Source organism: Manis pentadactyla, chromosome 2 (genome assembly GCF_030020395.1).
Source record: "Manis pentadactyla isolate mManPen7 chromosome 2, mManPen7.hap1, whole genome shotgun sequence".
Classification (NCBI taxonomy): Eukaryota; Metazoa; Chordata; class Mammalia; order Pholidota; family Manidae; genus Manis; species Manis pentadactyla.
In genome coordinates this window covers 219,249,609-219,265,723 of record NC_080020.1, presented here as the reverse complement: position 1 = coordinate 219,265,723, position 16,115 = coordinate 219,249,609, and positions in this window count along the sequence as shown.

The window sequence follows — 16,115 nt, the reverse complement described above, 5'->3', positions numbered from 1 at the left end:
TGGACCCACAATGAGAAGTGGTCAAAACATAATAATTTATTATATTAAGTATGAAATCTGACCCCAAACCTTCCTTCAATCAGCCTGTATATGCATCTCCAGGGCAAGAAGTTCTCCCTCAGAAAAATTTCCATAAACCAAGCTGAGATTACGTTTCTCTCGACCAATAGCATTTTTAATTTTGCATATGTGTTTCCAGTGGAACGGGCACCATCTCTAGAGTCACGCATGAACGTGGGATTACACAGGCACACAGCTTCAGGATATCAGGAGGAAGGCTCAGACCATGAGCTGTGATGACCATTCTCTCCAGGTTTTTCAAAGCAGCCGCAAAGACAAAAGTTGTGTCCAATTGTTATTTTATATGGTTAGTCAGGCATATTTTTCATGACCATAGGTCCTTCTTAAAAATCAAAGATACTCAAATATCTCCTCTAATAGAATATTAATGAAAGAAATGGAGCAGGTGCCACTTACAAAGTCCATTCAAACTTTCACATCTTTTGTTCAACATTAAAACCACCACAAGACACAAACATATCTGGCTGACCCCTTCCAAATCTCCTATTTGTATACAAAAAGCCTACATCTGAGTGCTTGTCACATGGCAGATATACACAAATGGCAATTGTAAATACTATCACTTCCATTCTGAGGGATCCTATACTTTTTCAGGAAATATATAATGATATACTTTGTAAAATATTAGGAACATAGAGCATGTAAAATTTTAATGTGCACACAAAAGTCTTTTACAACCTTCGCACTCACTAAGTGGTCCCACATTAAAATAAAATAAATCTTCACCCAAAGAGAAAGCACTTAAAATGTTGCAGCCTTTTCAGATTTTATTCCCCCAAAGAATTCATTTTTCTTAATAGTGTCAGATATAATAAAACCACACATTTCAAGGAAAGAAATAATTAAAGCACTTAGCATGATGTTTTACTTTGAGTATTTAAAAATCAGCTATTTCTTATGATCAGTAATTTGGGATTCCATTTGATTCTATGATACTAAATACAGATTTACACAATAGATACTAATGACTCTGGACTCTCAGACACTTGTTACTTAAGTCATAAACCAGGAAATCTGCCAAGAACTCATGTTCTTAAGAATTATGTAGAGAATGCAAAATGTTCATGAAGTAGGGCACACAGAAGAAGCACACAGATCCTGCCAGATGATGCTTTCCATGTGCTTTGTATTCTTCCAAAGCCAGAGCCATACTCATACAGGAACAGCCTTAGTTGTTTTTATTATTTCAGTATATTCATTTATTTAAGTACGTACAGAATGTGCCCCGTATCATAGACACTATCCTTTGCACCAAGGGTTTAAAAAAATAAATACAAAGGAATCCCAGTCCTTGATCTCAATATGCTGAAAAACTAGTTGGGAACAACACAAAATTAAAGAAATATAGATCAGTGTGCTAAGGCAATATTACTAGAAGGGACAGGTAGTGAATGCTAGGAAAGAGCATTTACTCGCTGAAGGGGATAGGCAAAGGTTTCAGACAGAGTGTTCAAATGAACCAGTGGAGAAAAGGAAAAAATTCAGTAGAGAAAAAGGCCACTTTAGCACTTTCCAGATCCTATGCTTCTCAATATATTTTCCTTCAAAAACCAAAAGTTGAAGCCCTTCAAGCACTTGTGTAGATTTCTGAGTTTCACCAGGGGCTGCTGGATCAGAATCTATAAGGATTCAGCCAAAACACATACTTAACCTGTACCTACGTAGACCTTGCTTATTGTACCAGATACACAGACGGTGTCGGGACAAATCATGTACAGCTAATGGTACTTTCTTATGAAGGTGCACCATCTCTTCTTCCTAAGCTACTGCTTATAATATATTTTGTCCTAAATGAAATTTTTCTAATTGTGTTGATTACTTTAAATTATCTTCATTTTTAAATGACAAAAATACAATAAAATAAATTCCTTAATCAAAGCATCTTTTGTGGCAGACAATTTTTATGCCTTCTTGAATAAAATCAGCTTCCTAAAATCGATGTCATTTTCATAACTATATTAATTGTTCCATCCATTGCCACTGGGTAAAGAGACAGACACTAAGCCTAAGTGGGGGCAGTTAGTTATCTAATGAGCAGAAACACCTGTGAGATCTTTGAATAGCATGAATTTAAATTAGTCCACACCAGTATCTCTATTTTGATAATGGTAACAATAATGAATCCCTGACATTATTTGCTTATCACATTTAAGATAAAATCTAGAATAACTTTTAAAGTAGAAACACCTGGCTATAATTTGCAATGGCTCACACTAAATTTCAGCTGTTACCTATATTACTCAAAAATTTAAATCTGTTTATAGCTCCCTTACCTAAGTAACAAATTTCCCTCAACTCCACTCTTAACTTTAGAAGCTTTCTAATTTTCTTTCATTTCAGTAATAAGCATGGACAGAGAAAATATAGTTCCATTATAGAAAAAATAAAAACAAAATTACAAAAATGCTATACATGGACCAGATATGGTCTTTAAATGGCTATATAACTTTTCAATAAGAATTTGACTTCTTAGTAGCCTTGAAAATCTGCATGTTCTTTTTTACTTCTTGAAGTACATCTAAGTGTTAGTTAAAAATAGCTTCACTGTGGCCACTACTCCTTCCTAAAGTATACATGCACACTCACAAGGAGTGTATCAAAATTTGGCTTAATTTTGTTCAGTCTTTTTGCCCCAATCTCCAGCATAATCTGTGAGGTTAAGAATAAAAAGCATTCCTAAATTTTACTGGTAAATTAGAACCTTAAAACCTGCTTAAAGATTTATCAATGGAAATTTCTTGAGATATGCCTATTCCCTTTGTCTAAAAGTTACACAATTATTAAAACAGAACTGAGCTTAACTTTGCATATACTGTATTTTCATTATACTATCAATTCCTAAAGAACAAATAATAGTGAAGGCTAGCATATTTGCAATTTAAACAAAAGTACATTTAGGGCAAAAAAAAAGGTGTCTGTCAAATATATGCTCAGTTCTTTATAGAATTCCATATAGCTTCTTCCCAAAAGGAGACAATCCAAACCAAATAAATGGCACAAATGATAACCATTCTAATTCATGTGAAAAGTAATGACATTTAAAAAAATGTAACACAAAATGAAGGTTGGGCAAATAATGTTTAATTCTAAATATGGCTATTGAGTGTCAAAAAACTTTGTCATATATCTATGATGTAAATATGAATAAGGCGTATTCCTTAAGCAGCTCAATATTTATAGTGGGCTTAAAAAAACAGACTAAATAACTTCGGTCATGAATTTGAAACTTCCTGGTGCAATAAAAAACTACTTTGGATATGCATCTTTCTCAGCTATTTTATGTGCCTAGTTTGACGTAACTATGAGCCTTTAGTTTTACATCACTACATCATATTGCTAACAATGTCTTTAGTATGTTTCTTTGTAATGAGTTCCCATGATTCCTGCACTGAACTTCTCCAAACTTATGTTTACTCGTAAAGGTTCGGCTGGTATCATGGACTCTCAGCCCATTCAGCCATTTAGTAAGGTGAGAGGTACTGTGATTGATAAACTACTAACCCAAGTTTGGTGATTGATGGGACATGTTTTACTGCTTTGGAACACTCTGCACACTTTCTAGACTTATTCCAAATGTAGAAACAAAATAACCTGAAGGGCTCATAAACCCTTTATTTTCTATTGTCAGGCCATCATTTTTTGTAATTTAGTAGTTCACTTTCTTGTGAGGAGTTGGGAGTAAATTACAAAGTAAAAAAACATGCACACATGTGAAAAGGTTAAATTAAGAGTCAGATTTCAATAAAATTGCAGCCAGATTAATCAGGCTCTAAAACATATTAGTAAAATTTTCTGAGGAAAGAATTGAAAGGAATAAAGAAAGTTTAATATGGCACACCTCAATCTCTGTAGTTACTATAACTAGTAACCTCTTGATTGGAGAATACCAGTCCACTGCCTCTGACTTGTGAACACTGGCCACCTTAATGCCAGCTGGTTTCCAAAGGAGATTTGGCAAGTAAACAACAGGTATAAAATTCACTGTCTACTTAGTTTTCTACTTTTCTTGCCTATTTACTTCTTGAGCAACGTGATTTGCCATTTAAACATTTTTGTTAGTAATTACATAGTTTACCCAGTTTTTAACCTTGTTGGCCAGTGAGTCCACCCTCCTATGAAACAGAGAAGAGCATTTGACAGCAGCCCTTGTGGGTTCTGGTCTGTAGACTGAGTCCATGGTGCCAGTGAAAAGCAGTCAGAGTTTTGTGAAGAAGTTCATGCCAATGTGAGACTGATAATCTTCATATATACATCTTTGTTTTTTGGATTCAGTCCCAATAAATCATTACCATTAATTCATTCAAAAATATTTATTGTGTAGCTATAATGTGTTAGGCTGACATATTGATTCCAGGTGTGTGGCAAGTGCTATCACTAACATGAGAAAGTGGGGTGGTGGAAAATTAACACATGGTGGCAGCAACTTGAGACAAGGTAGCTGTGGGAGTAGATGAAACTCCAAGGATGAGAAAACCTGGAAGGATGGGGTAATGGCGTCACAATCCAGGCAAAGCATCTAGGGAGCGCAAAGGCTCTGAAGTCAGACAGGACGTGGCCCAGAGACAGAAAGACTGTCATGAGATAAGACTGGAGAGAAACTAGGGCAAGATTAGGCAGGGCCGAGTAAACCAAAGAAGGGATTTTGGGTTTCCTTCTTAAAGGAGTTAGAAGTATCTGATAATTTTCAAAAGGGGAAATGATATGATTCAACTTACGTTCCTAAAAATACCAGTCTGGTTATTATTAAGAAAATGTTTCATAGTGGAGTGAGTGTGAAAGACCAAGGAGGAAGCTAAAGGAATTCCCTCAATGAGATGAGATGGTTTCTGAAAATACGGCATAGAAGTAATTACCAAGAGGAGAGGGTGGTCCCAAGGCCCAGTTTGTAGATACAGTAATGAGTTGTCAGTACATTTGAGACTGTAGGTGAGGTAAAGAGGAGACTCAAGGAGTTGCTTTGGGTCTCTGAACTGACCCACAGAGCAATAATGGCCGCCTCTGAAAAGATGAAGAAGAAGAAAGAGAAAATATTTTCAGGAAAAGTTTCAAAATAAGTTTCGTTCATGTTGAATTTGAAATGACCTGGAAGCATCCAAACAGAGATAGATAGTAGACAAATTTGAAACAGGTACTTTTAGTCTAGTGGGGAAATCTCAGCTGGAGAGAGCAATTTTGCAGTTATCATGCAGACACCAAAGCTATGGTAATGAATATACCACCTTAGGGGTAAAAGTGGAGATAATTCACTCTTCTTGGAGGCAGCCTCAGATTTAGGCAAATTGTAGAAGAGGAGATACAAGGCAAGACCATGAAAACCACCAAAGGAAAGCCAGGAAGAGGGTATGGAGTCAAACAGGCCAAGAGAGGAGCATCCTTCCGGAGAAAGAAGCTGAAGGGACCACTGGCAAGAACTCTCTCAGTGGAGTGCCGAGGATGGAGACTTCGCCAAAGGCAAGATACCTGGAAACCCTGCCTGGAGGAAACTGCCCTGACGGGCGCTGCTGCGAAGGCAAGCAGAGAGGTGGGGTGCAGCCAGAGCACCTGGGAGAACAGGCACTTTGTTGTGTTCTGCTGGTTAGCTTTTCTTTTTCATTAATGAGAAATTCTAAAGCATGATTCTTTGTTTATAGAAATAAGAAAATACAACAGAGTGCTGGGACAGAAAAGAGGAAATAAGTGAAGGAACAGAGTCCTTGACAAGGCGATCCAGGGTCCAAGGGGAGAGACTGGCCCACCAGAAGGGTCTTTGGGTAGGCAATGTCTTTTTCACAGGGTTTGAAGTCATTCTTTTCTAAATTAGGCCTGAAAAGTCAGCCATCCAATATCTGAAGGTTACCAATTCATCTTGAAGAAAATGTCCTTCAGTGTGGAAATGTGAAATACATTCTTCTTCTTCTTCTTTTTTTTTGTCCTCAGAGACTCCCTAAGGGACAAGTTTGTTCTGGCTCACAAAGACCTACATTCAAGAGTTGCCTACATTCAAGGCAAGTAAGAAACATGCTTGGAAAAATAATGAAGAATCCTGAGGGACTGTACAGAGAAAAATCACCAGATTCTGAAATGAGACAAATGAAAGTTGGGTTTTTATTTAACAACTGTACAGTAATTCTGACCTGGTGAATGCAGTAAATAAAGTCCTAGACAAGGCCATGATATCAGTGTCCCTTAACAATAGTATAGGTTGCAGTGAAGAGGAAACCCAACCCAAATGGGCTCTAACAAAAAATGGAATCTATTAGAACCTGGATATTCCAACGAACATTTAGGCATGTGTGGGCTCAGGGTTTAAGCAATGTGATCAGGGCCTGTTTCTTCTTTCCCTACATAAGTCTGTTTTGCTTTTTTAGTGTTCTCTCAGTGCTCAAGCATGCTTTTCTCTCTGTGCAAGATGACTGTACAACACTTTCTTTTGAATGCTCATCAGAAATATATAAAGGAAAAAAGACAAGCAACAAACAGAGAAGGCATCTGAAATATATAATAAGCCAATCATATCTAAAACGTGTTTCTACAAAACCCCAAAATTTTAATAGAAAAAAAAAATGGCAAAGGGTATAACCCAACAGTAGCGAGTATGATAATAAACATAGATGGTTCAAAACATTGAAGTTGTTCAATACCACTCAAAAACAAGGAAATCCAAAATGAAATCATGATGAAACATCACTCCATATGTACTGGAGTAGCCAAAATTAAAATGTAGTCATGAAGATGTGGCACAATGAAACTTTCATACTTGCTAGTGGGAGTGTAAATTGTCACAGTTACTTCAGAAAAGAGTCAGTCATCATCTGGGAAAGCTGAAGATGTACATACGTCCACCTGGCCTTTTTACACCTAGATATACATCCTAGAGAGATGGGCTATCAGGAGTCATGTACAAAATGTTTGAAACGGTAATAATGATGCAAAATTCACCAACAGTAAGATAAGATAAATACGTAAATAAATAAATTGTGGTATGAATTCCATTCATACAACACAGCATTACAAAACAATGGAAATAAATAAACTATAGCAAATCAGTCACAGCATGCATCTCAAGAACACAATGTTGAGCAAAAACACCTGGTCAAAAGGAATAGCTGATACATGATTCTGTGTATGTAAAGTTCAAAATGGGAAAAACTTCACCAAATATTTATTTAGGCTTATATACATATATATGAGAATTCTACAGAAAGATAAAGAATGATACATCATTTAAAGAAATGGTAGTTCCTGTGATTGGGTGGGTAAAGAGGATGATATAAGATAGGAAACCTTCTAATTCACTGGAAAACTTGTACTTGTTAAGCTCTGTGTGGATATGTGTATACTCACTTTTTACTGTTTTAGCCTACTATTCATATTACATACTTTTGATATGTACATTTCACAATGAAAATGTTAACCAAGTGAAGTTAACCAAATCACTGTACACTTGAGTTGGTAATTATGTTTGTAACACTAGTGATGTGCTAGTGAATCTGCTGTATTTATGTACACATTTTGCCAAGTATTTGGCAATACATAACCAGAGCTATAAAAAATGTTCCTTCCTTTTGACCCCATAATATAATTACTTGCATTTTATTATAAAGAAAAAATACAGGAGATTAAGATCTTACCTCTCTTTCCAAATGCATTATGTACCATTTTAATTTAAGCTTTCTAAACCACCATGATACCAAACAACCTGCTTCTTTTGATTTCTTTATTTTCCTTCCCATAAGCTTTGAACCTTTGCAAAAGTCTTAGTTTCTTCAGAATGGGCTCCCCTCCTGCTTTGTCTTCCACTAAATCTCTCTGTATCAGTCAGAACTCAATGCAAGTGGTATTTCTTCATGTCCACTGTCTTTGATCCATATATCACAGCTAAGTTTCCTTCTGTTGTGTTTCCATATTTGTATATTCGTCTATTCTACCATTAGTATGTGGTTCATATAATTTGCTGAGAGTGTGTCAGCTCCATGAAGCCAGAGAGTGATTTATTCACATCTGAGTCTCTCCTGAACAGCAAGTACTATGTAAATCATTGCTTAATGAATATTTGTTAAATGAAAGAGAAAATAAACTACATGTTTATAACAGCATTGTTTATCATAACAACCCAAGTGTCTACTGATGGAGTAAGGATCTATTAAGTACAGTGTATTCATTTGATGAAGTATTATGCATGTATTAACATGCCATTGTGGAATCAAATGTATTGAATGTTGAAAAATCTTAATGATAAAACTTTAATTTATGAGAAAGAAGGTAATTTTACTGAATATCTGCATTAGAACTATGCAAAAATGCAGACATTAGCAGTAACTTGAAGGCAAAGTGAAATAGCATATAGATCACAGAAATATGAAAATGGCTGATCACAGATTCTTTGTTGAAATTTTTTCTTCAGAATAAATGTTTTTTATAAATTGTATTTTAAATTCAGTATTTTCACACTTAACTGAGATTCTGATTTACATAGCATGGCAGCCTTATTCAGGGTGATCTCTGCTCCCCATTTCAGCACACTGCTCAATATGTACACTGGAAACCAAAAAAAATAACTGTAGATGGACACTGTGAAGCCATCTCTAACTGCAACCAATAAAGTGATAATAAGGTTTTTAAAAATAAACATTCAACAATGAATTTTCAAGAATAATCCTAGGTCACAAACTGGTAAAGGAAAGAGAGGAACAAACCTCTTGAAACGCATAACCATAAACCGCTTTAAGGATCTCATAAAACTTAAAATGCTCTATGAATCACCAAACTTAAGTATCTATGATTGAACTAATTACTGCCCTTTCCTGCAATCACAGGCAGCATATAATATAGGACTGCTTCCCATGGGGGTGTATAAGCTTACAAAGTGAGCTCTGTGTATCACCTTTGCCTAGGTTACATCTCTGAATTGGCTTGAAACATTACAAAGATAGATTCCTGGGCCCCATCCTGAGCAAATCTGGGGTGGTTCTCCAGACTTTCTTAATTTTAAGAACTGAGAACATTTAAATGGATAGGTGAGGTTGAAAAACATTCGTTTGGAACATGAAAGTAACTTTAAGGTTAACAAAGAGCTGATGGAAATTTTTTTTAAATAGTGAGTTCCTTAAGGTGCCATTAGGTAGTATCTTTGGCGTAACGATGGGCAATCAAAGGCTCTGAAAATCAGGTCAACTTCATTTAGGTACTTGGTTGTGGTACTTGAATTCAACATGTCTGAATCCAATTGCTCCCTTATCTTTTTCCTCCACTACTTCTCCAGTGCCTCTTACCCACAGTGCTTCTTTTCTGGCAGGCACACTTTTAGACTCCCTACTCCAATCCCCCTAGACGAATCCATCCTGAATACCATTGCTGAATTAACCTACCTTGGGCATACCAATCTCCAGTAGGTCCCCACTGATCATTTGACAAAGGCCCAGACTCTGAAACTGTCACTTAAGGCTCTTGACCACCTGACCCTAGATGATCTCTCCCACATATTTTTATTTTCCTTCACAGACCCTACATTGCAGCCCAGTCATCTGATGTTGTGTGTACTTATCCCTATTCTTGCACACTACATGCCTTATAAAAAAAATTATTCACAGTATACATCTGACTTACACAAATTCAAGTCTCCTTCACTCTCCAATTTCAGCTCAAATTTTGTCTGTTTCCCAGGACCTTCCCTGACACCCTTCCCACTTAAAAGTCTCTACTTAACCCAGTGGATATAACAATTTGTACTTGTGAACTCTGGAACCTTTTACCTTAGAGAGTCAGCATCGTCTTACTACCTATAGGATATATAAGCTCCTTAAAGATAGGAGTCCTGCAGGATTGTCTTATTTCCTTCAGCATCTTGCAACCTCCATGAAATCAGTCTATGTTTTGGAAATGATTTTGACATTTTCAGGAAACTCAGTATACAAATCCAGATAAAATTCTCTATGCCCTCAATCCCTTAAACAGCAGCAACAAAGGACCTGCTACGCCTCCTGATTTTTGAAGAATTCAAGCCTGCCCCAAGTTCTGCAGAAGCTTACATTACCTCCCAAAGAAAGAAGAATTAGGTTTGTCACCTTGGGACATATACAGTAGAAATATCAGCATGCACGTGTGAGGGGTTGAGATAAACACACACTAATAATATTTATTATTTCCATTATTTAAAACAAGATAGTTATGCACAAACATCCACATTTCTGCAGGAGTACAGAAGAGGTGACTTGAAATCAGATGGGATTTTCAGTCTGCTTGCACGCACTCCTGTACTTCAGTAATGCTTCTTCCCGGATGTCATTTCCCTCACTTCCGTCTCTACACTCACTGACGGAATATTATCTTGGTCACCAGAGAAAGTCGGTTCAGCCCCATATATGCTAGTCAGTCTATAAACAACTGATGTTGATTTGAGGAGAAGGGTGGATGTACTTTTATTCTTCTGCATTCTCCAGAAGAAAGAGGGCTTTACCCCCTGTAGTTCTGACGATGGAGTGATTTTCCATCATTAAGTGTATTGGCTCAGTGCTTGAGGGACAGCGAAAAGGGGAAATCACACCCCATTCTTCTTTTGACGCCAATATCCTTCAGAAATACCAATTTCTCCTTGATATTCTTTTCCCCCAATCCTCTGAAGGTCTCAAAAACCTGAAAAGCCCTGCTCCAAGTTTGCTCCACTAGGGAAGGACTAATTTTAAACCACTTAATTACCAATCAATCTTAAGGAAGCCAAGCAAAAGCAACATCTGACCCAATTTGTTTAGAAACCTATTCATCCAGCCTTGTGGCCTCTTTGCCAGGCAGGAGACCTATGAGACTGGAATCAAGAAAAAGGTTTATTGGATTTTAATGTTGAACTAATGTTGCTTCTGCAGTTGCCCGCATTAAAAGGGGATGGGAATCCAGGAAGGAAGTGAAAAATGAACTTTATTTCTCCCACTTTTTTTCCCTTTGCAAAGAGTTCAAACGTTCATTCTGTCCTTTCTATGACCCTACTATTTACGGCAACCTCTTTTAACCTATATATAATGCATGACAAAATCTGGGTGAATAATACTGTATGTAGGCACTCATATGACTGATTGTGTGAACCCTGAAAGCTTTTGAATGTCAGGATCACCATACTGAGAAGTCCCCAGCTAACTCTACCTGCTAATGCAACTCTTTTCAACCTTAAAAGAAATCATGAATAAACTTATAGTGTTAGGCTTCAAGTAGCGATTCTATCTTGATGTAGAGGACTTGTATGTCTTCCTCATTTCTCTGCTTCCTTTTTCACAATATGAAGCCTTCAATAGGACTTCATTAATGCTTCCCGCTGAACGACAGAGTCTATATATTTGTACATTGATTTAAAGCGCATGTGTGCCATCTCAGCAGGAGGAAATGCTGCAAACGAATACCAATTTTCTCATCTTCACTTTCCTGATTATTATAATAGCTAGTTCTTTTTCTTGACCCTATATCTCACACTACTCAGGCCAAAAAAAAGTGAGATAAGGAGTAAGCAAGGACAGCAGATTCTACTTTTAAATGAGTAATTGTTCTTGGGCTGCCTCAGTAGTCAAGGCATATGAAACTTCATTTTTGGTGCCTTTGTCATACAAAGACTGAGATCAGTGAAAGTGACCTGCAGTAATCTGTTTGATTTTGACTACTTAATTTCACCATTATATTACCAATATGTCCAAGAGTGGATTTGAAATAGCTAAACTTCCACACCCCTGTTCTTTTACTTCTGGGAGTTGTTACTTGTTTTTTAAAAGAAGTCACTTGCTTTTTAAAGGAAGATCCATTGCCTTTGTTTGGCTTCATCAGAAGCAGAGCCTGAGAGAGGGACTTACGTACAGGTAATTTACTTGAGAGTGGGAGTGATGAAGCAAGGAGAGCAAAAGAGGGAAGGAGAAAAATGCAAAACCTATGTGGGTACCACTTAGGACAACTAGGTCTCAATCCCACAGGGAAACATCTGAATAACAATGAAGAATGTATTTAAAAAATATCACTTGAAATACTTGCAGGCTCAGCCATTTATCCTCCAACTTTTATCCCACAAGGTTTAAGGCTGTCGTCCAAGACCACTGATTTTCTCCCACTTCCAGCTGGAAGCTCAACATACATGACTTTGTGCTAACCAAGAGACTAAGCCTTTGGAAAATAAATTCCTGACGCAAACAAACAAACAAACAGAAATATCGTATGTGCTTAAAGTGGGGCACTGGTGTGAACCTGAAATCATAGGTGTGTCAAGGAGACGTGGTAAGGGATTATGTGCTATATCCATGGCTCTATTGCAGGTTCTCAACCTCAGCATATTGACACTGGGGGTCAGAAAATTCTTTGTTGTTGGAAGCTGCCTTGTACATTGCAGGATGTCAACCAGCATCCCTGATTTGTACCCACTAGATGCCAGTAACACTCCTCCAACTGGGACAATCAAAAATGTCCCCAGACATTGCCACATGTCCCATGGATGGCAAAGTTGCCCCTGATTGAGGCCAGTGACCTGAGACAATTTACTAAAAGTGATCTGAAACATTGTTTTGGTTTCCTAACATACCAGAGAAAACACAGAGAACCCAAGTTACAATTTATCCTCTAGGAACCTAACTTGTACCACAAAAGATAATAGGATCAACTCATTTACTCTTTCCTTCCTTCCTTCCTTTCTTTCTTTGAAAAACATCTGTTTAGTATCTGCTATACTCCAGGCACAATTGTATAAGGCTCTAAGGATATAAATTTGAGTAAAAAGCAGACTTTTTTCCTGCCTTTGAGGAGACCACAAACTAGTGGGGAAATGACTGTAAGAGATAATAAAGTGAGTCAAGTGTAATGGTAATGCTAAATACTATTATAAATGTTTTATGTATGCTTATTGCTTACATTTTCACATAATACTGTATTATCATAGCTATTCCAGTGAAGAAACTCTGGGTAGGGATGTATAGGAAGTTGTTCTACCTCTGGTGACTGGTGGAGCTGGAATTATGACCCACATCCCTAAATTCAGAGTTGTAGCCTAAACAACTGTGGTAAACTGTAATTTGTTTCAGCACCAATAGGAAACTAATACACTTTCCTAGTGGGCAGTGCTTCTTACTTTACAGAATATTTCTTCAATCCTTATATTTGACCTAAGAATTTATTATGAAAAATAATTGAATAAAATTAACTTTTTAGATTCCTGCTTCTGGGAAAATGGAGTAAATATACTTTTCCCTATGCTTCCACTAACGACAACTAAAATCTAGACATGATACACACAATAAACATAAAGAAACCTAGGAAGGTGGCATAAAGGTAGAGAAAGCAGACTACTTAGACACCTCAAGATGCAAAGAAGTGGTAAATTCCCTGGGTTTTCCTTTCAGTCATATAACCTAGATGTGGAAATGAAGAAACCAGTATCTTGGAAACAACATTGGGGACTGACAAAAGTTAGACTGTGATAAGTTGTATGTATGTATATGTGTGTGTGTGTATATACATATATATATATATATATATATATATATATATATATAATGTAATACCTATAGCAATCACTAGAAAGGCTATAGAAAGGATACAGTCAAAAACAAAATAGGTAAATTAAAGAGGAATTCTTTAAAAATGTTCAAATAACCCATAAGCAGGCAGAAATAACAAAATGGAGAACAGAAACAGAAAATCAACACAAAAAAATTAAATTGGCAAACTTAAATTCTTATATATCAATAACTACATTAAATATAAATAGTCTAAACACACCAACTAAAGGACAGAGATTGGCAGAGTAGATTATAAAAAATACATATAACCCGACTATATACTATCCACAAAAAAAATTTACTTCAAATGTTATAAATAGGCAGGTTGAAAGTAAAAAGATGGCAAAAGATATACCATATAAATATTAATTAGGTGGAAGCATGAATGGCCATATTAATATTGGATTAAGTGGAATTCAGAGCAAAATAAATTCCCAAAGAGGAAAAATTATATAATGATAGAAGGTCAATCTACCAAGAAACAGTGATTCTAAATGTGAATGCAAATCTGGAAACAGCTGGAACCAATAACAAAACAAAGCTGGGAAACTTGTGAAGCAAAAACTGACAGCGCTGAAAAGATAAACAAATCTGTAATTATGGTTGGAGACATGAATAATCTTGTCAACAAAAAACAGACAGAAAATCAGAAAGGATTTAGAAGAGCTCAACAATACAATCAATAAACAGGATCTAATCAACATTTATACAACACTACACATTACAATAGCTTAATACAAGTTGTTTTTAAGTGTACACAGAACATATACCAATATATACTATATTTTTGGTATATTAGGGTTCTACAGAGAAAGAGAATTGACAGGAGATTTTGTGTGTGTGTGTGTGTGTGTGTGTGTGTGTGTGTGTGTGTGTATGCAATTAATTATAGTACTTGTCTTACATGGTCATCTGTAAGCTAGAAAACCAAGAAATCCAGTAGTGCAATTTTATTCTGAGTCCAAAGGCCTGAAAAGTTTTGTTTGTTTTTTTCCCTAGTGTTTTCCAGTTTTATACTTTCAGAGCACAATTTTCTTGCCTGTTACTGGTTATGGTCTTCTAACAGGTACACAATTAACTCATATGTAGGCAACACACATACAGTGGCAGTATTTGGTACCTACTATATGAGCTGGGCAAATAATCCTCCACAAAAGGCAAGATTAAAGTCTTCCCAGAAGTCCAGCTGACGGTCTGGACAGAAGACTTGTATTTCTTGTTTTCCTTCTAGAACCATGTCCTTATGACATGGATAAGTAATACAGGAGGTACATGTCTTAGAAATAGTAAGCAGCTGTTATTAGTCCAAAATATTAAAACAGGCCAAATATTCCTATTTTGTTCTTATCTAAAAATGTCTGCTAATTTTGGTCTTTTGTTCTTCCATAAATTTTAGATGCAGTTTATCAAAATCAACAAATAATGGTTTGGAATTTTTATTATAATTGCATTGGATTATAAATCATTTATGGAGAGGAATTGATATCTTTTTGGAAATTAAGTCACTTTATCTGTCAACATGGCTTATCTATTCAATTAGTTTTTTTAACATTATTTGATGTAGATTTGATACATAATCACATTGATGTCTTAAAACTGATTATATTTGTTTCAGAGTATTTTTATTTTTTAGAGGTTTGTTAGACTATATCACTTAAATTATCTGTTTTATAAAAAATTTTTAATATAGTGACTGTATAACATACTAATAATTTTATTATATTATCTATATCTTCTTAGATTTTTCACAGATAACCAATCATGTGCAAATATAGACAATCCTGCTTCTTTCACTTTAAGCTTTATCAGTTACTTAACTTATTAATTCATTTAAACATTTATTGTGCTTTATAGGCCTGGCTAGAATTACGTATATAATATTATTAAGAAATGGGAAATAATATGAATTATTTTCTTGGTCCTGATTTTAAACAAACTGTCTTCAATGCTTTTCCATTAGGACTATGTCTAGGGGCATAAATATATACTTTATATTAAGGAAGATTGTTTTTATTCTTTTTTTGTACTAATATTTTTCCATCATGAATAGATGTTTAATTTTATCCAATGTTATTTCTGAAATTGTTGACTTAACCTTATAGCCTTTTACTTTAATATAGTGTATTATTTCAAAAGATTTTCTAAATCTAAATACCAATGCAAATACTAAACCTAAATACCAGATCTAAATATAAAATTCCAATATTATATTTCTGAGAAAATCCAGTGCAGTCTTGATGTATTATGGTCTTTTATTCATTACAGATACTGTTTATCAATATTTTATTTAGGGTGTTTGCATCTAGATTCATGAGTGAATTCAGCTAATACATTTCTAGGCCTGTTGTCCTTGTTAGGTTTTGGAATTAGGATTATGTGAACTTCATAAAATGTGTTGCAGAGCATTCCCACTCTTTCTCTTTCTGTATTCATTTTGTAATATTTGATTTACTTGTTCTTTTAATGTTTGATAGAATATGCCATAAAGCAGTCTGTCTGATGCTTTCTTTTTGGGAAGAATTTTAGCCACCGATCATT